The sequence below is a fragment of the Heterodontus francisci genome, chromosome 32 (genome assembly GCF_036365525.1).
Source record: "Heterodontus francisci isolate sHetFra1 chromosome 32, sHetFra1.hap1, whole genome shotgun sequence".
Taxonomy (NCBI): Eukaryota; Metazoa; Chordata; class Chondrichthyes; order Heterodontiformes; family Heterodontidae; genus Heterodontus; species Heterodontus francisci.
This window is the reverse complement of record NC_090402.1, coordinates 60145940-60169507: the sequence shown is the minus strand read 5'-3', so window position 1 is coordinate 60169507 and position 23568 is coordinate 60145940.

Sequence of the window (23568 nt, the reverse complement as noted above, 5' to 3'; positions counted from 1 at the left end):
AACTGCAGAAACTACATCCTTATCGATCCTCTCCCAAACTGCAGAAACCACATCCTTATTTATCCTCTCCAAACTGCAGAAGGCACATCCTTATTTATCCTCTCCAAACTGCAGAAAGCACATCCTTATCTATCCTCTCCAAACTGCAGAAAGCACATCCTGATCTATCCTCTCCAAACTGCAGAAAGCACATCCTTATCTATCCTCTCCCAAACTGCAGAAACTACATCCTTATCTATCCTCTCCAAACTGCAGAAACCACATCCTTATCTATCCCCTCCAAACTGCAGGAACCACATCCTTATTTATCCTCTCCAAACTGCAGAAAGCACATCCTTATCTATCCTCTCCCAAACTGCAGAAACCACATCCTTATCTATCCTCTCCAAACTGCAGAAACCACATCCTTATCTATCCCCTCCAAACTGCAGGAACCACATCCTTATTTATCCTCTCCAAACTGCAGAAATCACATCCTTATCTATCCTCTCACAAACTGCAGAAACCACATCCTTATCTATCCTCTCCAAACTGCAGAAAGCACATCCTTATCTATCCTCTCCAAACTGTAGAAACCACATCCTTATCTATCCTCTCCCAAACTGCAGAAAGCACATTCTTATCTATCCTCTCCAAACTGAAGAAAGCACATCCTTATCTATCCTCTCCAAACTGCAGAAACCACATCCTTATCTATCCTCTCCCAAACAACAGAAACCACATCCTTATCTATCCTCTCCAAACTGCAGAAACCACATCCTTATCTATCCTCTCCCAAACTGCAGAAACCACATCCTTATCTATCCTCTCCCAAACTGCAGAAACCACATCCATATCTATCCTCTCCCAAACTGCAGAATCCACATCCTTATCTATCCCCTCCAAACTGCAGAAACCACATCCTTATCTATCCTTTCCCAAACTGCAGAAACCACATCCTTATCTATCCTCTCCCAAACTGCAGAAACTACATCCTTATCTATCCTCTCCCAAACTGCAGAAACAACATCCTTATTTATCCTCTCCAAACTGCAGAAGGCACATCCTTATTTATCCTCTCCAAACTGCAGAAAGCACATCCTTATCTATCCTCTCCAAACTGCAGAAAGCACATCCTTATCTATCCTCTCCAAACTGCAGAAAGCACATCCTTATCTATCCTCTCCCAAACTGCAGAAACTACATCCTTATCTATCCTCTCCAAACTGCAGAAACCACATCCTTATCTATCCCCTCCAAACTGCAGGAACCACATCCTTATTTATCCTCTCCAAACTGCAGAAAGCACATCCTTATCTATCCTCTCCCAAACTGCAGAAACCACATCCTTATCTATCCTCTCCAAACTGCAGAAACCACATCCTTATCTATCCCCTCCAAACTGCAGGAACCACATCCTTATTTATCCTCTCCAAACTGCAGAAAGCACATCCTTATCTATCCTCTCACAAACTGCAGAAACCACATCCTTATCTATCCTCTCCAAATTGCAGAAAGCACATCCTTATCTATCCTCTCCAAACTGTAGAAACCACATCCTTATCTATCCTCTCCCAAACTGCAGAAAGCACATTCTTATCTATCCTCTCCAAACTGCAGAAAGCACATCCTTATCTATCCTCTCCAAACTGCAGAAACCACATCCTTATCTATCCTCTCCCAAACAACAGAAACCACATCCTTATCTATCCTCTCCAAACTGCAGAAACTACATCCTTATCTATCCTCTCCAAACTGCAGAAACCACATCCTTATCTATCCTCTCCCAAACAACAGAAACCACATCCTTATCTGTCCTCTCCCAAACTGCAGAAATTACATCCTTATCTATCCTCTCCAAACTGCAGAAACTACATCCTTATCTATCCTCTTCCAAACTGCAGAAACTACATCCTTATCTATCCTCTCCCAAACTGCAGAATCTACATCCTTATCTATCCTCTCCCAAACTGCAGAAACTACATCCTTATCTATCCTCTCCCAAACTGCAGAATCTACATCCTTATCTATCCTCTCCAAACTGCACAAACTACATCCTTATCTATCCTCTCCAAACTGCAGAATCTACATCCTTATCTATCCTCTCCCAAACTGCAGAATCTACATCCTTATCTATCCTCTCCCAAACTGCAGAATCTACATCCTTATCTATCCTCTCCCAAACTGCAGAATCTACATCCTTATCTATCCTCTCCCAAACTGCAGAAGCTACATCCTTATCTATCCTCTCCCAAACTGCAGAAACTACATCCTTATCTATCCTCTCCCAAACTGCAGAATCTACATCCTTATCTATCCTCTCCAAACTGCAGAAACTACATCCTGATCTATCCTCGCCCAAACTGCAGAAACCTCATCCTTATTTATCCTCTCCAAACTGCAGGAACTACATCCTTATCTATCCTCTCCCAAACTGCAGAAACCACATCCTTATCTATCCTCTCCCAAACTGCAGAAACTACATCCTTATCTATCCTCTCCAAACTGCAGAAAGAGCATCCTTATCTATCCTCTCCCAAACTGCAGAAACCACATCCTTATCTATCCTCTCCCAAACTGCAGAATCCACATCCTTATCTATCCCCTCCAAACTGCAGAAACCACATCCTTATCTATCCTCTCCCAAACTGCAGAAACCACATCCTTATCTATCCTCTCCCAAACTGCAGAAACCACATCCTTATCTATCCTCTCCCAAACTGCAGAAACCACATCCTTATGTATCCTCTCCAAACTGCAGAAACCACATCCTTATCTATCCTCTCCCAAACTGCAGAAACCACATCCTTATCTATCCTCTCCCAAACTGCAGAAACCACATCCATATCTATCCTCTCCCAAACTGCAGAATCCACATCGTTATCTATCCCCTCCAAACTGCAGAAACCACATCCTTATCTATCCTTTCCCAAACTGCAGAAACCACATCCTTATCTATCCTCTCCCAAACTGCAGAAACTACATCCTTATCGATCCTCTCCCAAACTGCAGAAACCACATCCTTATTTATCCTCTCCAAACTGCAGAAGGCACATCCTTATTTATCCTCTCCAAACTGCAGAAAGCACATCCTTATCTATCCTCTCCAAACTGCAGAAAGCACATCCTGATCTATCCTCTCCAAACTGCAGAAAGCACATCCTTATCTATCCTCTCCCAAACTGCAGAAACTACATCCTTATCTCTCCTCTCCAAACTGCAGAAACCACATCCTTATCTATCCCCTCCAAACTGCAGGAACCACATCCTTATTTATCCTCTCCAAACTGCAGAAAGCACATCCTTATCTATCCTCTCCCAAACTGCAGAAACCACATCCTTATCTATCCTCTCCAAACTGCAGAAACCACATCCTTATCTATCCCCTCCAAACTGCAGGAACCACATCCTTATTTATCCTCTCCAAACTGCAGAAAGCACATCCTTATCTATCCTCTCACAAACTGCAGAAACCACATCCTTATCTATCCTCTCCCAAACTGCAGAAAGCACATTCTTATCTATCCTCTCCAAACTGAAGAAAGCACATCCTTATCTATCCTCTCCAAACTGCAGAAACCACATCCTTATCTATCCTCTCCCAAACAACAGAAACCACATCCTAATCTATCCTCTCCAAACTGCAGAAACCACATCCTTATCTATCCTCTCCCAAACTGCAGAAACCACATCCTTATCTATCCTCTCCCAAACTGCAGAAACCACATCCATATCTATCCTCTCCCAAACTGCAGAATCCACATCCTTATCTATCCCCTCCAAACTGCAGAAACCACATCCTTATCTATCCTTTCCCAAACTGCAGAAACCACATCCTTATCTATCCTCTCCCAAACTGCAGAAACTACATCCTTATCTATCCTCTCCCAAACTGCAGAAACAACATCCTTATTTATCCTCTCCAAACTGCAGAAGGCACATCCTTATTTATCCTCTCCAAACTGCAGAAAGCACATCCTTATCTATCCTCTCCAAACTGCAGAAAGCACATCCTTATCTATCCTCTCCAAACTGCAGAAAGCACATCCTTATCTATCCTCTCCCAAACTGCAGAAACTACATCCTTATCTATCCTCTCCAAACTGCAGAAACCACATCCTTATCTATCCCCTCCAAACTGCAGGAACCACATCCTTATTTATCCTCTCCAAACTGCAGAAAGCACATCCTTATCTATCCTCTCCCAAACTGCAGAAACCACATCCTTATCTATCCTCTCCAAACTGCAGAAACCACATCCTTATCAATCCCCTCCAAACTGCAGGAACCACATCCTTATTTATCCTCTCCAAACTGCAGAAAGCACATCCTTATCTATCCTCTCACAAACTGCAGAAACCACATCCTTATCTATCCTCTCCAAATTGCAGAAAGCACATCCTTATCTATCCTCTCCAAACTGTAGAAACCACATCCTTATCTATCCTCTCCCAAACTGCAGAAAGCACATTCTTATCTATCCTCTCCAAACTGCAGAAAGCACATCCTTATCTATCCTCTCCAAACTGCAGAAACCACATCCTTATCTATCCTCTCCCAAACAACAGAAACCACATCCTTATCTATCCTCTCCAAACTGCAGAAACTACATCCTTATCTATCCTCTCCAAACTGCAGAAACCACATCCTTATCTATCCTCTCCCAAACAACAGAAACCACATCCTTATCTGTCCTCTCCCAAACTGCAGAAATTACATCCTTATCTATCCTCTCCAAACTGCAGAAACTACATCCTTATCTATCCTCTTCCAAACTGCAGAAACTACATCCTTATCTATCCTCTCCCAAACTGCAGAATCTACATCCTTATCTATCCTCTCCCAAACTGCAGAAACTACATCCTTATCTATCCTCTCCCAAACTGCAGAATCTACATCCTTATCTATCCTCTCCAAACTGCACAAACTACATCCTTATCTATCCTCTCCAAACTGCAGAATCTACATCCTTATCTATCCTCTCCCAAATTGCAGAATCTACATCCTTATCTATCCTCTCCCAAACTGCAGAATCTACATCCTTATCTATCCTCTCCCAAACTGCAGAATCTACATCCTTATCTATCCTCTCCCAAACTGCAGAAGCTACATCCTTATCTATCCTCTCCCAAACTGCAGAAACTACATCCTTATCTATCCTCTCCCAAACTGCAGAATCTACATCCTTATCTATCCTCTCCAAACTGCAGAAACTACATCCTGATCTATCCTCGCCCAAACTGCAGAAACCTCATCCTTATTTATCCTCTCCAAACTGCAGGAACTACATCCTTATCTATCCTCTCCCAAACTGCAGAAACCACATCCTTATCTATCCTCTCCCAAACTGCAGAAACTACATCCTTATCTATCCTCTCCAAACTGCAGAAAGAGCATCCTTATCTATCCTCTCCCAAACTGCAGAAACCACATCCTTATCTATCCTCTCCCAAACTGCAGAATCCACATCCTTATCTATCCCCTCCAAACTGCAGAAACCACATCCTTATCTATCCTCTCCCAAACTGCAGAAACCACATCCTTATCTATCCTCTCCCAAACTGCAGAAACCACATCCTTATCTATCTTCTCCCAAACTGCAGAAACCACATCCTTATCTATCCTCTCCAAACAGCAGAAACCACATCCATATCTATCCTCTCCCAAACTGCAGAATCCACATCCTTATCTATCCTCTCCAAACTGTAGAAACCACATCCATATCTATCCTCTCCCAAACTGCAGAAGCCACATCCTTATCTATCCCCTCCAAACTGCAGAAACCACATCCTTATCTATCCTCTCCCAAACTGCAGAAACCACATCCTTATCTATCCTCTCACAAACTGCAGAAACCACATCCTTATCTATCCTCTCCCAAACTGCAGAAACCACATCCTTATCTATCCTCTCCCAAACTGCAGAAACCACATCCTTATCTATCCTCTCCAAACTGCAGAAAGCACATCCTTATCTATCCTCTCCCAAACTGCAGAAAGCACATCTTTATCTATCCTCTCCCAAACTGCTGAAACCACATCCTTATCTATCCTCTCCCAAACTGCAGAAACCACATCCTTATCTATCCTCTCCAAACTGCAGAAAGCACATCCTTATCTATCCTCTCCAAACTGCAGAAAGCACATCCTTATCTATCCTCTCCAAACTGCAGAAACTACATCCTTATCTATCCACTCCAAACTGCAGAAACTACATCCTTATCTATCCACTCCAAACTGCAGAAACTACATCCTTATCTATCCTCTCCAAACTGCAGAAACTACATCCTTATCTATCCTCTCCAAACTGCAGAAACCACATCCTTATCTATCCTCTCCAAACTGCAGAAACTACATCCTTATCTATCCTCTCCAAACTGCAGAAACTACATCCTTATTTATCATCTCCAAACTGCAGTAACCACATCCTTATCTATCCTTTCCCAAACTGCAGTAACCACATCCTTATCTATCCTCTCCAAACTGCAGAAACCACATCCTTATCTATCCTTTCCCAAACTGCAGTAACCACATCCTTATCTATCCTCTCCAAACTGCAGAAACCACATCCTTATCTATCCTTTCCCAAACTGCAGTAACCACATCCTTATCTATCCTCTCCCAAACTGCAGAAACCACATCCTTATCTATCCTCTCCAAACTGCAGAAACCACATCCTTATCTATCCTCTCCAAACTGCAGAAACTACATCCTTATCTATCCTCTTCCAAACTGCAGAAACCACATCCTTATCTATCCTCTCCCAAACTGCAGAAACCACATCCTTATCTATCCTCTCCCAAACTGCAGAAACCACATCCTTATCTATCCTCTCCCAAACTGCAGAAACCACATCCTTATCTATCCTCTCCAAACTGCAGAAAGCACATCCTTATCTATCCACTCCCAAACTGCAGAAAGCACATCCTTATCTATCCTCTCCCAAACTGCAGAAACCACATCCTTATCTATCCTCTCCCAAACTGCAGAAACCACATCCTAATCTATCCTCTCCAAACTGCAGAAAGCACATCCTTATTTATCCTCTCCCAAACTGCAGAAACCACATCCTAATCTATCCTCTCCAAACTGCAGGAACCACATCCTTATTTATCCTCTCCAAACTGCAGAAAGCACATCCTTATCTATCCTCTCCCAAACTGCAGAAACCACATCCTTATCTATCCTCTCCAAACTGCAGAAACCACATCCTTATCTATCCCCTCCAAACTGCAGGAACCACATCCTTATTTATCCTCTCCAAACTGCAGAAAGCACATCCTTATCTATCCTCTCACAAACTGCAGAAACCACATCCTTATCTATCCTCTCCAAACTGCAGAAAGCACATCCTTATCTATCCTCTCCAAACTGTAGAAACCACATCCTTATCTATCCTCTCCCAAACTGCAGAAAGCACATTCTTATCTATCCTCTCCAAACTGCAGAAAGCACATCCTTATCTATCCTCTCCAAACTGCAGAAACCACATCCTTATCTATCCTCTCCCAAACAACAGAAACCACATCCTTATCTATCCTCTCCCAAACTGCAGAAACTACATCCTTATCTATCCCCTCCAAAGTGCAGAAACCAGATCCTTATCTGTCCTCTCCCAAACTGCAGAAATCACATCCTTATCTATCCTCTCCAAACTGCAGAAACTACATCCTTATCTATCCTCTTCCAAACTGCAGAAACTACATCCTTATCTATCCTCTCCCAAACTGCAGAATCTACATCCTTATCTATCCTCTCCCAAACTGCAGAAACTACATCCTTATCTATCCTCTCCCAAACTGCAGAATCTACATCCTTATCTATCCTCTCCAAACTGCACAAACTACATCCTTATCTATCCTCTCCAAACTGCAGAATCTACATCCTTATCTATCCTCTCCCAAACTGCAGAATCTACATCCTTATCTATCCTCTCCCAAACTGCAGAATCTACATCCTTATCTATCCTCTCCCAAACTGCAGAATCTACATCCTTATCTATCCTCTCCCAAACTGCAGAATCTACATCCTTATCTATCCTCTCCCAAACTGCAGAAACTACATCCTTATCTATCCTCTCCCAAACTGCAGAATCTACATCCTTATCTATCCTCTCCAAACTGCAGAAACTACATCCTGATCTATCCTCGCCCAAACGGCAGAAACCTCATCCTTATTTATCCTCTCCAAACTGCAGGAACTACATCCTTATCTATCCTCTCCCAAACTGCAGAAACCACATCCTTATCTATCCTCTCCCAAACTGCAGAAACTACATCCTTATCTATCCTCTCCAAACTGCAGAAAGAACATCCTTATCTATCCTCTCCCAAACTGCAGAAACCACATCCTTATCTATCCTCTCCAAAATTGCAGAATCCACATCCTTATCTATCCCCTCCAAACTGCAGAAACCACATCCTTATCTATCCTCTCCCAAACTGCAGAAACCACATCCTTATCTATCCTCTCCCAAACTGCAGAAACCACATCCTTATCTATCCTCTCCCAAACTGCAGAAACCACATCCTTATCTATCCTCTCCAAACAGCAGAAACCACATCCATATCTATCCTCTCCCAAACTGCAGAATCCACATCCTTATCTATCCTCTCCAAACTGTAGAAACCACATCCTTATCTATCCTCTCCCAAACTTCAGAAACCACATCCTTATCTATCCTCTCCAAACTGCAGAAAGCACATCCTTATCTATCCTCTCCCAAACTGCAGAAAGCACATCTTTATCTATCCTCTCCCAAACTGCTGAAACCACATCCTTATCTATCCTCTCCCAAACTGCAGAAACCACATCCTTATCTATCCTCTCCAAACTGCAGAAAGCACATCCTTATCTATCCTCTCCAAACTGCAGAAAGCACATCCTTATCTATCCTCTCCAAACTGCAGAAACTACATCCTTATCTATCCTCTCCAAACTGCAGAAACTACATCCTTATCTATCCTCTCCAAACTGCAGAAACTACATCCTTATCTATCCTCTCCAAACTACAGAAACCGCATCCTTATCTATCCTCTCCAAACTGCAGAAACTACATCCTTATCTATCCTCTCCAAACTGCAGAAACTACATCCTTATCTATCCTCTCCAAACTGCAGAAACCACATCCTTATCTATCCTCTCCAAACTGCAGAAACTACATCCTTATCTATCCTCTCCAAACTGCAGAAACTACATCCTTATTTATCATCTCCAAACTGCAGTAACCACATCCTTATCTATCCTTTCCCAAACTGCAGTAACCACATCCTTATCTATCCTCTCCAAACTGCAGAAACCACATCCTTATCTATCCATTCCCAAACTGCAGTAACCACATACTTATCTATCCTCTCCAAACTGCAGAAACCACATCCTTATCTATCCTTTCCCAAACTGCAGTAACCACATCCTTATCTATCCTCTCCCAAACTGCAGAAACCACATCCTTATCTATCCTCTCCAAACTGCAGAAACCACATCCTTATCTATCCTCTCCAAACTGCAGAAACTACATCCTTATCTATCCTCTTCCAAACTGCAGAAACCACATCCTTATCTATCCTCTCCCAAACTGCAGAAACCACATCCTTATCTATCCTCTCCCAAACTGCAGAAACCACATCCTTATCTATCCTCTCCCAAACTGCAGAAACCACATCCTTATCTATCCTCTCCAAACTGCAGAAAGCACATCCTTATCTATCCTCTCCCAAACTGCAGAAAGCACATCCTTATCTATCCTCTCCCAAACTGCAGAAACCACATCCTTATCTATCCTCTCCCAAACTGCAGAAACCACATCCTAATCTATCCTTTCCAAACTGCTGAAAGCACATCCTTATCTATCCTCTCCCAAACTGCAGAAACCACATCCTTATCTATCCTCTCCAAACTGCAGAAACCACATCCTTATCTATCCTCTCCCAAACTGCAGAAACCACATCCTTATCTATCCTCTCCCAAACTGCAGAAACCACATCCTTATCTATCCTCTCCCAAACTGCAGAAACCACATCCTTATCTATCCTCTCCAAACTGCAGAAAGCACATCCTTATCTATCCTCTCCAAACTGCAGAAAGCACATCCTTATCTATCCTCTCCCAAACTGCAGAAAGCACATCCTTATCTATCCTCTCCCAAACTGCAGAAACCACATCCTTATCTATCCTCTCCCAAACTGCAGAAACCACATCCTAATCTATCCTCTCCAAACTGCTGAAAGCACATCCTTATCTATCCTCTCCCAAACTGCAGAAACCACATCCTTATCTATCCTCTCCAAACTGCAGAAACCACATCCTTATCTATCCTCTCCCAAACTGCAGAAACCACATCCTTATCTATCCTCTCCCAAACTGCAGAAACCACATCCTTATCTATCCTCTCCCAAACTGCAGAAACCACATCCTTATCTATCCTCTCCAAACTGCAGAAAGCACATCCTTATCTATCCTCTCCCAAACTGCAGAAAGCACATCCTTATCTATCCTCTCCCAAACTGCAGTAACCACATCCTTATCTATCCTCTCCAAACTGCAGAAACCACATCCTTATCTATCCTTTCCCAAACTGCAGTAACCACATCCTTATCTATCCTCTCCCAAACTGCAGAAACCACATCCTTATCTATCCTCTCCAAACTGCAGAAACCACATCCTTATCTATCCGCTCCAAACTGCAGAAACTACATCCTTATCTATCCTCTTCCAAACTGCAGAAACCACATCCTTATCTATCCTCTCCCAAACTGCAGAAACCACATCCTTATCTATCCTCTCCCAAACTGCAGAAACCACATCCTTATCTATCCTCTCCCAAACTGCAGAAACCACATCCTTATCTATCCTCTCCAAACTGCAGAAAGCACATCCTTATCTATCCTCTCCCAAACTGCAGAAAGCACATCCTTATCTATCCTCTCCCAAACTGCAGAAACCACATCCTTATCTATCCTCTCCCAAACTGCAGAAACCACATCCTAATCTATCCTCTCCAAACTGCTGAAAGCACATCCTTATCTATCCTCTCCCAAACTGCAGAAACCACATCCTTATCTATCCTCTCCAAACTGCAGAAACCACATCCTTATCTATCCTCTCCAAACTGCAGAAACCACATCCTTGACTATCCTCTCCAAACTGCAGAAACCACATCCTTACCTATCCTCTCCCAAACAACAGAAACCACATCCTTATCTGTCCTCTCCAAACTGCAGAAACTACATCCTTATCTGTCCTCTCCCAAACTGCAGAAATCACATCCTTATCTATCCTCTCCAAACTGCAGAAGCCACATCCATATCTATCCTCTCCCAAACTGCATAAACTACATCCTTATCTATCCTCTCCCAAACTGCAGAAAGCACATCCTTATCTATCCTCTCCAAACTGCAGAAACTACATCCTTATCTATCCTCTCCCAAACTGCAGAATCTACATCCTTATCTATCCTCTCCCAAACTGCAGAATCTACATCCTTATCTGTCCTCTCCCAAACTGCATAAACTACATCCTTATCTATCCTCTCCAAACTGCAGAAACTACATCCTTATCTATCCTCTCCAAACTGCAGAAACTACATCCTTATCTATCCTCTCCACACTGCAGAAACCACATCCTTATCTATCCTCTCCCAAACTGCCGAAACTACACCCTTATCTATCCTCTCCCAAACAGCATAAACTCCATCCTTATCTCTCCTCTCCAAACTGCAGAAACCACATCCTTATCTATCCTCTCCCAAACTGCAGAAAGTACATCCTTATCTATCCTCTCCCAAACTGCAGAATCCACATCCTTATCTATCCTCTCCAAACTGCAGAAAGAACATCCTTATCTATCCTCTCCCAAACTGCCGAAACTACACCCTTATCTATCCTCTCCCAAACAGCATAAACTCCATCCTTATCTCTCCTCTCCAAACTGCAGAAACCACATCCTTATCTATCCTCTCCCAAACTGCAGAAACTACATCCTTATCTATCCTCTTCCAAACTGCAGAAACCACATCCTTATCTATCCTCTCCCAAACTGCAGAAACCACATCCTTATCTATCCTCTCCCAAACTGCAGAAACCACATCCTTATCTATCCTCTCCCAAACTGCAGAAACCACATCCTTATCTATCCTCTCCAAACTGCAGAAAGCACATCCTTATCTATCCTCTCCCAAACTGCAGAAAGCACATCCTTATCTATCCTCTCCCAAACTGCAGAAACCACATCCTTATCTATCCTCTCCCAAACTGCAGAAACCACATCCTAATCTATCCTCTCCAAACTGCTGAAAGCACATCCTTATCTATCCTCTCCCAAACTGCAGAAACCACATCCTTATCTATCCTCTCCAAACTGCAGAAACCACATCCTTATCTATCCTCTCCAAACTGCAGAAACCACATCCTTGACTATCCTCTCCAAACTGCAGAAACCACATCCTTACCTATCCTCTCCCAAACAACAGAAACCACATCCTTATCTGTCCTCTCCAAACTGCAGAAACTACATCCTTATCTGTCCTCTCCCAAACTGCAGAAATCACATCCTTATCTATCCTCTCCAAACTGCAGAAACCACATCCATATCTATCCTCTCCCAAACTGCATAAACTACATCCTTATCTATCCTCTCCCAAACTGCAGAAAGCACATCCTTATCTATCCTCTCCAAACTGCAGAAACTACATCCTTATCTATCCTCTCCCAAACTGCAGAATCTACATCCTTATCTATCCTCTCCCAAACTGCAGAATCTACATCCTTATCTGTCCTCTCCCAAACTGCATAAACTACATCCTTATCTATCCTCTCCAAACTGCAGAAACTACATCCTTATCTATCCTCTCCAAACTGCAGAAACTACATCCTTATCTATCCTCTCCACACTGCAGAAACCACATCCTTATCTATCCTCTCCCAAACTGCCGAAACTACACCCTTATCTATCCTCTCCCAAACAGCATAAACTCCATCCTTATCTCTCCTCTCCAAACTGCAGAAACCACATCCTTATCTATCCTCTCCCAAACTGCAGAAAGTACATCCTTATCTATCCTCTCCCAAACTGCAGAATCCACATCCTTATCTATCCTCTCCAAACTGCAGAAAGAACATCCTTATCTATCCTCTCCCAAACTGCAGAAACCACATCCTTATCTATCCTCTCCAAACTGCAGAAACCACATCCTTATCTATCCTCTCCAAACTGCAGAAACCACATCCTTATCTATCCCCTCCCAAACTGCAGAAACTACATCCTTATCTATCCTCTCCAAACTGCAGAAACTACATCCTTATCTATCCACTCCAAACTGCAGAAACCACATCCTTATGTATCCTCTCCAAACTGCAGAAACCACATCCTTATCTATCCTCTCCCAAACTGCAGAAACCACATCCTTATGTATCCTCTCCAAACTGCAGAAACCACATCCTTATCTATCCTCTCCCAAACTGCAGAAACCACATCCTTATCTATCCTCTCCCAAACTGCAGAAACCACATCCATATCTATCCTCTCCAAACTGCAGAAAGCACATCCTTATCTATCCTCTCCAAACTGCAGAAAGCACATCCTTATCTATCCTCTCCAAACTGCAGAAACTACATCCTTATCTATCCTCTCCAAACAGCAGAAACTACATCCTTATCTATCCTCCCCAAACTACAGAAACCACATCCTTATCTATCCTCTCCAAACTGCAGAAACTACATCCTTATCTATCCTCTCCAAACTGCAGAAACTACATCCTTATCTATCCTCTCCAAACTGCAGAAACCACATCCTTATCTATCCTCTCCAAACTGCAGAAACTACATCCTTATCTATCCTCTCCAAACTGCAGAAACTACATCCTTATTTATCATCTCCAAACTGCAGTAACCACATCCTTATCTATCCTTTCCCAAACTGCAGTAACCACATCCTTATCTATCCTCTCCAAACTGCAGAAACCACATCCTTATCTATCCTTTCCCAAACTGCAGTAACCACATCCTTATCTATCCTCTCCAAACTGCAGAAACCACATCCTTATCTATCCTTTCCCAAACTGCAGTAACCACATCCTTATCTATCCTCTCCCAAACTGCAGAAACCACATCCTTATCTATCCTCTCCAAACTGCAGAAACCACATCCTTATCTATCCTCTCCAAACTGCAGAAACTACATCCTTATCTATCCTCTTCCAAACTGCAGAAACCACATCCTTATCTATCCTCTCCCAAACTGCAGAAACCACATCCTTATCTATCCTCTCCCAAACTGCAGAAACCACATCCTTATCTATCCTCTCCCAAAGTGCAGAAACCACATCCTTATCTATCCTCTCCAAACTGCAGAAAGCACATCCTTATCTATCCTCTCCCAAACTGCAGAAAGCACATCCTTATCTATCCTCTCCCAAACTGCAGAAACCACATCCTTATCTATCCTCTCCCAAACTGCAGAAACCACATCCTAATCTATCCTCTCCAAACTGCAGAAAGCACATCCTTATCTATCCTCTCCCAAACTGCAGAAACCACATCCTTATCTATCCTCTCCAAACTGCAGAAACCACATCCTTATCTATCCTCTCCAAACTGCAGAAACCACATCCTTGACTATCCTCTCCAAACTGCAGAAACTACATCCTTATCTATCCTCTCCAAACTGCAGAAACCACATCCTTACCTATCCTCTCCCAAACAACAGAAACCACATCCTTATCTGTCCTCTCCAAACTGCAGAAACTACATCCTTATCTGTCCTCTCCCAAACTGCAGAAATCACATCCTTATCTATCCTCTCCAAACTGCAGAAACCACATCCATATCTATCCTCTCCCAAACTGCATAAACTACATCCTTATCTATCCTCTCCCAAACTGCAGAAAGCACATCCTTATCTATCCTCTCCAAACTGCAGAAACTACATCCTTATCTATCCTCTCCCAAACTGCAGAATCTACATCCTTATCTATCCTCTCCCAAACTGCAGAATCTACATCCTTATCTGTCCTCTCCCAAACTGCATAAACTACATCCTTATCTATCCTCTCCAAACTGCAGAAACTACATCCTTATCTATCCTCTCCAAACTGCATAAACTACATCCTTATCTATCCTCTCCACACTGCAGAAACCACATCCATCTCTATCCTCTCCCAAACAGCATAAACTACATCCTTATCTATCCTCTCCCAAACTGCAGAAACTACACCCTTATCTATCCTCTCCCAAACAGCATAAACTCCATCCTTATCTCTCCTCTCCAAACTGCAGAAACCACATCCTTATCTATCCTCTCCCAAACTGCAGAAACTACATCCTTATCTATCCTCTCCAAACTGCAGAAACCACATCCTTATCTATCCTCTCCAAACTGCAGAAAGAACATCCTTATCTATCCTCTCCCAAACTGCAGAATCCACATCCTTATCTAGCCTCTCCAAACTGCAGAAAGAACATCCTTATCTATCCTCTCCCAAACTGCAGAAACCACATCCTTATCTATCCTCTCCAAACTGCAGAAACCACATCCTTATCTATCCTCTCCAAACTGCAGAAACCACATCCTTATCTATCCCCTCCCAAACTGCAGAAACTACATCCTTATCTATCCTCTCCAAACTGCAGAAACTACATCCTTATCTATCCGCTCCAAACTGCAGAAACCACATCCTTATGTATCCTCTCCAAACTGCAGAAACCACATCCTTATCTATCCTCTCCCAAACTGCAGAAACCAAATCCTTATGTATCCGCTCCAAACTGCAGAAACCACATCCTTATCTATCCTCTCCCAAACTGCAGAAACCACATCCTTATCTATCCTCTCCCAAACTGCAGAAACCACATCCATATCTATCCTCTCCCAAACTGCAGAATCAACATCCTTATCTATCCCCTCCAAACTGCAGAAACCACATCCTTATCTATCCTTTCCCAAACTGCAGAAACCACATCCTTATCTATCCTCTCCCAAACTGCAGAAACTACATCCTTATCTATCCTCTCCCAAACTGCAGAAACCACATCCTTATTTATCCTCTCCAAACTGCAGAAGGCACATCCTTATTTATCCTCGCCAAACTGCAGAAAGCACATCCTTATCTATCCTCTCCAAACTGCAGAAAGCACATCCTTATCTATCCTCTCCAAACTGCAGAAAGCACATCCTTATCTATCCTCTCCCAAACTGCAGAAACTACATCCTTATCTATCCTCTCCAAACTGCAGAAACCACATCCTTATCTATCCCCTCCAAACTGCAGGAACCACATCCTTATTTATCCTCTCCAAACTGCAGAAAGCACATCCTTATCTATCCTCTCCCAAACTGCAGAAACCACATCCTTATCTATCCTCTCCAAACTGCAGAAACCACATGCTTATCTATCCCCTCCAAACTGCAGGAACCACATCCTTATTTATCCTCTCCAAACTGCAGAAAGCACATCCTTATCTATCCTCTCACAAACTGCAGAAACCACATCCTTATCTATCCTCTCCAAACTGCAGAAAGCACATCCTTATCTATCCTCTCCAAACTGTAGAAACCACATCCTTATCTATCCTCTCCCAAACTGCAGAAAGCACATTCTTATCTATCCTCTCCAAACTGCAGAAAGCACATCCTTATCTATCCTCTCCAAACTGCAGAAACCACATCCTTATCTATCCTCTCCAAACTGCAGAAACTACATCCTTATCTATCCTCTCCCAAACTGCAGAAACTACATCCTTATCTATCCTCTCCAAACTGCAGAAACTACATCCTTATCAATCCTCTCCAAACTACAGAAACCACATCCTTATCTATCCTCTCCAAACTGCAGAAACTACATCCTTATCTATCCTCTCCAAACTGCAGAAACTACATCCTTATCTATCCTCTCCAAACTGCAGAAACCACATCCTTATCTATCCTCTCCAAACTGCAGAAACTACATCCTTATCTATCCTCTCCAAACTGCAGAAACTACATCCTTATCTATCCTCTCCAAACTGCAGAAACTACATCCTTATTTATCATCTCCAAACTGCAGTAACCACATCCTTATCTATCCTTTCCCAAACTGCAGTAACCACATCCTTATCTATCCTCTCCAAACTGCAGAAACCACATCCTTATCTATCCTTTCCCAAACTGCAGTAACCACATCCTTATCTATCCTCTCCAAACTGCAGAAACCACATCCTTATCTATCCTTTCCCAAACTGCAGTAACCACATCCTTATCTATCCTCTCCCAAACTGCAGAAACCACATCCTTATCTATCCTCTCCAAACTGCAGAAACCACATCCTTATCTATCCTCTCCAAACTGCAGAAACTACATCCTTATCTATCCTCTCCAAACTGCAGAAACCACATCCTTATCTATCCTCTCCCAAACTGCAGAAACCACATCCTTATCTATCCTCTCCCAAACTGCAGAAACCACATCCTTATCTATCCTCTCCCAAACTGCAGAAACCACATCCTTATCTATCCTCTCCAAACTGCAGAAAGCACATCCTTATCTATCCTCTCCCAAACTGCAGAAAGCACATCCTTATCTATCCTCTCCCAAACTGCAGAAACCACATCCTTATCTATCCTCTCCCAAACTGCAGAAACCACATCCTAATCTATCCTCTCCAAACTGCAGAAAGCACATCCTTATCTATCCTCTCCCAAACTGCAGAAACCACATCCTTATCTATCCTCTCCAAACTGCAGAAACCACATCCTTATCTATCCTCTCCAAACTGCAGAAACCACATCCTTGACTATCCTCTCCAAACTGCAGAAACTACATCCTTATCTATCCTCTCCAAACTGCAGAAACCACATCCTTACCTATCCTCTCCCAAACAACAGAAACCACATCCTTATCTGTCCTCTCCAAACTGCAGAAACTACATCCTTATCTGTCCTCTCCCAAACTGCAGAAATCACATCCTTATCTATCCTCTCCAAACTGCAGAAACCACATCCATATCTATCCTCTCCCAAACTGCATAAACTACATCCTTATCTATCCTCTCCCAAACTGCAGAAAGCACATCCTTATCTATCCTCTCCAAACTGCAGAAACTACATCCTTATCTATCCTCTCCCAAACTGCAGAATCTACATCCTTATCTATCCTCTCCCAAACTGCAGAATCTACATCCTTATCTGTCCTCTCCCAAACTTCATAAACTACATCCTTATCTATCCTCTCCAAACTGCAGAAACTACATCCTTATCTATCCTCTCCAAACTGCAGAAACTACATCCTTATCTATCCTCTCCACACTGCAGAAACCACATCCATATCTATCCTCTCCCAAACAGCATAAACTACATCCTTATCTATCCTCTCCCAAACTGCAGAAACTACACCCTTATCTATCCTCTCCCAAACAGCATAAACTCCATCCTTATCTCTCCTCTCCAAACTGCAGAAACCACATCCTTATCTATCCTCTCCCAAACTGCAGAAACTACATCCTTATCTATCCTCTCCAAACTGCAGAAACCACATCCTTATCTATCCTCTCCAAACTGCAGAAAGAACATCCTTATCTATCCTCTCCCAAACTGCAGAATCCACATCCTTATCTATCCTCTCCAAACTGCAGAAAGAAGATCCTTATCTATCCCCTCCCAAACTGCAGAAACTACATCCTTATCTATCCTCTCCAAACTGCAGAAACTACATCCTTATCTATCCGCTCCAAACTGCAGAAACCACATCCTTATGTATCCTCTCCAAACTGCAGAAACCACATCCTTATCTATCCTCTCCCAAACTGCAGAAACCACATCCTTATGTATCCTCTCCAAACTGCAGAAACCACATCCTTATCTATCCTCTCCCAAACTGCAGAAACCACATCCTTATCTATCCTCTCCCAAACTGCAGAAACGACATCCATATCTATCCTCTCCCAAACTGCAGAATCCACATCCTTATCTATCCCCTCCATACTGCAGAAACCACATCCTTATCTATCCTTTCCCAGAATGCAGAAACCACATCCTTATCTATCCTCTCCCAAACTGCAGAAACTACATCCTTATCTATCCTCTCCCAAACTGCAGAAACCAGATCCTTATTTATCCTCTCCAAACTGCAGAAGGCACATCCTTATTTATCCTCTCCAAACTGCAGAAAGCACATCCTTATCTATCCTCTCCAAACTGCAGAAAGCACATCCTTATCTATCCTCTCCAAACTGCAGAAAGCACATCCTTATCTATCCTCTCCCAAACTGCAGAAACTACATCCTTATCTATCCTCTCCAAACTGCAGAAACCACATCCTTATCTATCCCCTCCAAACTGCAGGAACCACATCCTTATTTATCCTCTCCAAACTGCAGAAAGCACATCCTTATCTATCCTCTCCCAAACTGCAGAAACCACATCCTTATCTATCCTCTCCAAACTGCAGAAACCACATCCTTATCTATCCCCTCCAAACTGCAGGAACCACATCCTTATTTATCCTCTCCAAACTGCAGAAAGCACATCCTTATCTATCCTCTCACAAACTGCAGAAACCACATCCTGATCTATCCTCTCCAAACTGCAGAAAGCACATCCTTATCTATCCTCTCCAAACTGTAGAAACCACTTCCTTATCTATCCTCTCCCAAACTGCAGAAAGCACATTCTTATCTATCCTCTCCAAACTGCAGAAAGCACATCCTTATCTATCCTCTCCAAACTGCAGAAACCACATCCTTATCTATCCTCTCCCAAACAACAGAAACCACATCCTTATCTATCCTCTCCAAACTGCAGAAACTACATCCTTATCTGTCCCCTCCAAACTGCAGAAACCAGATCCTTATCTGTCCTCTCCCAAACTGCAGAAATCACATCCTTATCTATCCTCTCCAAACTGCAGAAACTACATCCTTATCTATCCTCTTCCAAACTGCAGAAACTACATCCTTATCTATCCTCTCCCAAACTGCTGAAAGCACATCCTTATCTATCCTCTCCCAAACTGCAGAAACTACATCCTTATCTATCCTCTCCCAAACTGCAGAATCTACATCCTTATCTATCCTCTCCAAACTGCACAAACTACATCCTTATCTATCCTCTCCAAACTGCAGAATCTACATCCTTATCTATCCTCTCCCAAACTGCAGAATCTACATCCTTATCTATCCTCTCCCAAACTGCAGAATCTACATCCTTATCTATCCTCTCCCAAACTGCAGAATCTACATCCTTATCTATCCTCTCCCAAACTGCAGAATCTACATCCTTATCTATCCTCTCCCAAACTGCAGAAACTACATCCTTATCTATCCTCTCCCAAACTGCAGAATCTACATCCTTATCTATCCTCTCCAAACTGCAGAAACTACATCCTGATCTATCCTCGCCCAAACTGCAGAAACCTCATCCTTATTTATCCTCTCCAAACTGCAGAAACTACATCCTTATCTATCCTCTCCCAAACTGCAGAAACCACATCCTTATCTATCCTCTCCCAAACTGCAGAAACTACATCCTTATCTATCCTCTCCAAACTGCAGAAAGAACATCCTTATCTATCCTCTCCCAAACTGCAGAAACCACATCCTTATCTATCCTCTCCCAAACTGCAGAATCCACATCCTTATCTATCCCCTCCAAACTGCAGAAACCACATCCTTATCTATCCTCTCCCAAACTGCAGAAACCACATCCTTATCTATCCTCTCCCAAACTGCAGAAACCACATCCTTATCTATCCTCTCCCAAACTGCAGAAACCACATCCTTATCTATCCTCTCCAAACAGCAGAAACCACATCCATATCTATCCTCTCCCAAACTGCAGAATCCACATCCTTATCTATCCTCTCCAAACTGTGGAAACCACATCCATATCTATCCTCTCCCAAACTGCTGAAGCCACATCCTTATCTATCCCCTCCAAACTGCAGAAACCACATCCTTATCTATCCTCTCCCAAACTGCAGAAACCACATCCTTATCTATCCTCTCACAAACTGCAGAAACCACATCCTTATCTATCCTCTCCCAAACTGCAGAAACCACATCCTTATCTATCCTCTCCCAAACTGCAGAAACCACATCCTTATCTATCCTCTCCAAACTGCAGAAAGCACATCCTTATCTATCCTCTCCCAAACTGCAGAAAGCACATCTTTATCTATCCTCTCCCAAACTGCTGAAACCACATCCTTATCTATCCTCTCCCAAACTGCAGAAACCACATCCTTATCTATCCTCTCCCAAACTGCAGAAACCACATCCTTATCTATCCTCTCCAAACTGCAGAAAGCACATCCTTATCTATCCTCTCCAAACTGCAGAAAGCACATCCTTATCTATCCTCTCCAAACTGCAGAAACTACATCCTTATCTATCCTCTCCAAACTGCAGAAACTACATCCTTATCTATCCTCTCCAAACTGCAGAAACTACATCCTTATCTATCCTCTCCAAACTACAGAAACCACATCCTTATCTATCCTCTCCAAACTGCAGAAACTACATCCTTATCTATCCTCTCCAAACTGCAGAAACTACATCCTTATCTATCCTCTCCAAACTGCAGAAACCACATCCTTATCTATCCTCTCCAAACTGCAGAAACTACATCCTTATCTATCCTCTCCAAACTGCAGAAACTACATCCTTATTTATCATCTCCAAACTGCAGTAACCACATCCTTATCTATCCTTTCCCAAACTGCAGTAACCACATCCTTATCTATCCTCTCCAAACTGCAGAAACCACATCCTTATCTATCCTTTCCCAAACTGCAGTAACCACATCCTTATCTATCCTCTCCAAACTGCAGAAACCACATCCTTATCTATCCTTTCCCAAACTGCAGTAACCACATCCTTATCTATCCTCTCCCAAACTGCAGAAACCACATCCTTATCTATCCTCTCCAAACTGCAGAAACCACATCCTTATCTATCCTCTCCAAACTGCAGAAACCACATCCTTATCTATCCTTTCCCAAACTGCAGTAACCACATCCTTATCTATCCTCTCCCAAACTGCAGAAACCACATCCTTATCTATCCTTTCCCAAACTGCAGTAACCACATCCTTATCTATCCTCTCCCAAACTGCAGAAACCACATCCTTATCTATCCTCTCCAAACTGCAGAAAACACATGCTTATCTATCCTCTCCCAAACTGCAGAAACCACATCCTTATCTATCCTCTCCAAACTGCAGAAACCACATCCTTATCTATCCTTTCCCAAACTGCAGTAACCACATCCTTATCTATCCTTTCCCAAACTGCAGAAACCACATCCTTATCTATCCTCTCCAAACTGCAGAAAACACATGCTTATCTATCCTCTCCCAAACTGCAGAAACTACATCCTTATCTATCCTCTCCAAACTGCAGAAACCACATCCTTATCTATCCTCTCCAAACTGCAGAAACTACATCCTTATCTATCCTCTCCAAACTGCAGAAACCACATCCTTATCTATACTCTCCCAAACTGCAGAAACTACATCCTTATCTATCCTTTCCCAATCTGCAGTCACCACATCCTTATCTATCCTCTCCGAACTGCAGTCACCACATCCTTATCTATCCTCTCCAAACTGCCGAAACTACATCCTTATCTATCCTCTCCCACACCTGTCCTTGTCCTCTCATAATCAAACCATTCTTATCTTTATCCAATATTTCCATTACCTTTACATTAACTGTGTCAGTTTATTATTGCTGATGCATTCTGGATCTAATCAAGCTGCTCCAATGTTCATTCTAATTCAATTTGCATTGTGGTTAATCACGGACTGTCACATCTGCTTTTATGTTCCTGTTGAGTCTGGTTTTGATCAAGTGAACTTCCTGTGCTCAGAATTCAGTTAAGCCACCTGTCCAGCTGCATGGATTTCCTCAGGTTAACTTGATTGTGTCCCTGGTGCATCTGTTCGCCATTCAGTCATTGTTTGTTTCTCAACCTGTATCGAAGCACATTTATTTTCCAGCAGGAACTGTTTTCAGTTTTGGCATCAAACCTCAGGACAGACACCTTTTAGATGGTCCCGAGCACATTCACCAGGGTGGAACAGGTTACATTATAAAAACAGGCTGCAGAAGCTGGGGTTATATTTCATTGAGTTTAAAAGTTTCAGGGGTGATCGAATAAATGTATTTAAATGATAAAGGGGAAATACAGTGAAACTATTTCCTCTGCTGCAGAATCCAGAACAAGGAGGCACAATCTAAACAGTAGAGCTCGGAGTGAAACTAAGGACAACTTATTCACACAAGTTGTGGTGGAAATCTGGAACAATCTTACCAAAAGGCTGTGGATGCTGGGGGTTAATTGAAATTCTGAAGACATCAATCGATAGATTCTTGTTGGGTTAAGATTTCAAAAGAAGTGGATCAAAGGCTGGAAAATGCATTTGAGGTGCAGATCAGGCATGATCCTACCACCTACCTACACAAGGGGCAATTTACAATGGCCAATTTACCTATCAACCTGCAAGTCTTTGGCTGTGGGAGGAAACGGGAGCACCCGGCGGAAACCCACACAGTCACAGGGAGAACTTGCAAATGCCGCACAGGCAGTACCCAGAACTGAACCCGGGTCGCTGGAGCTGTGAGGCTGC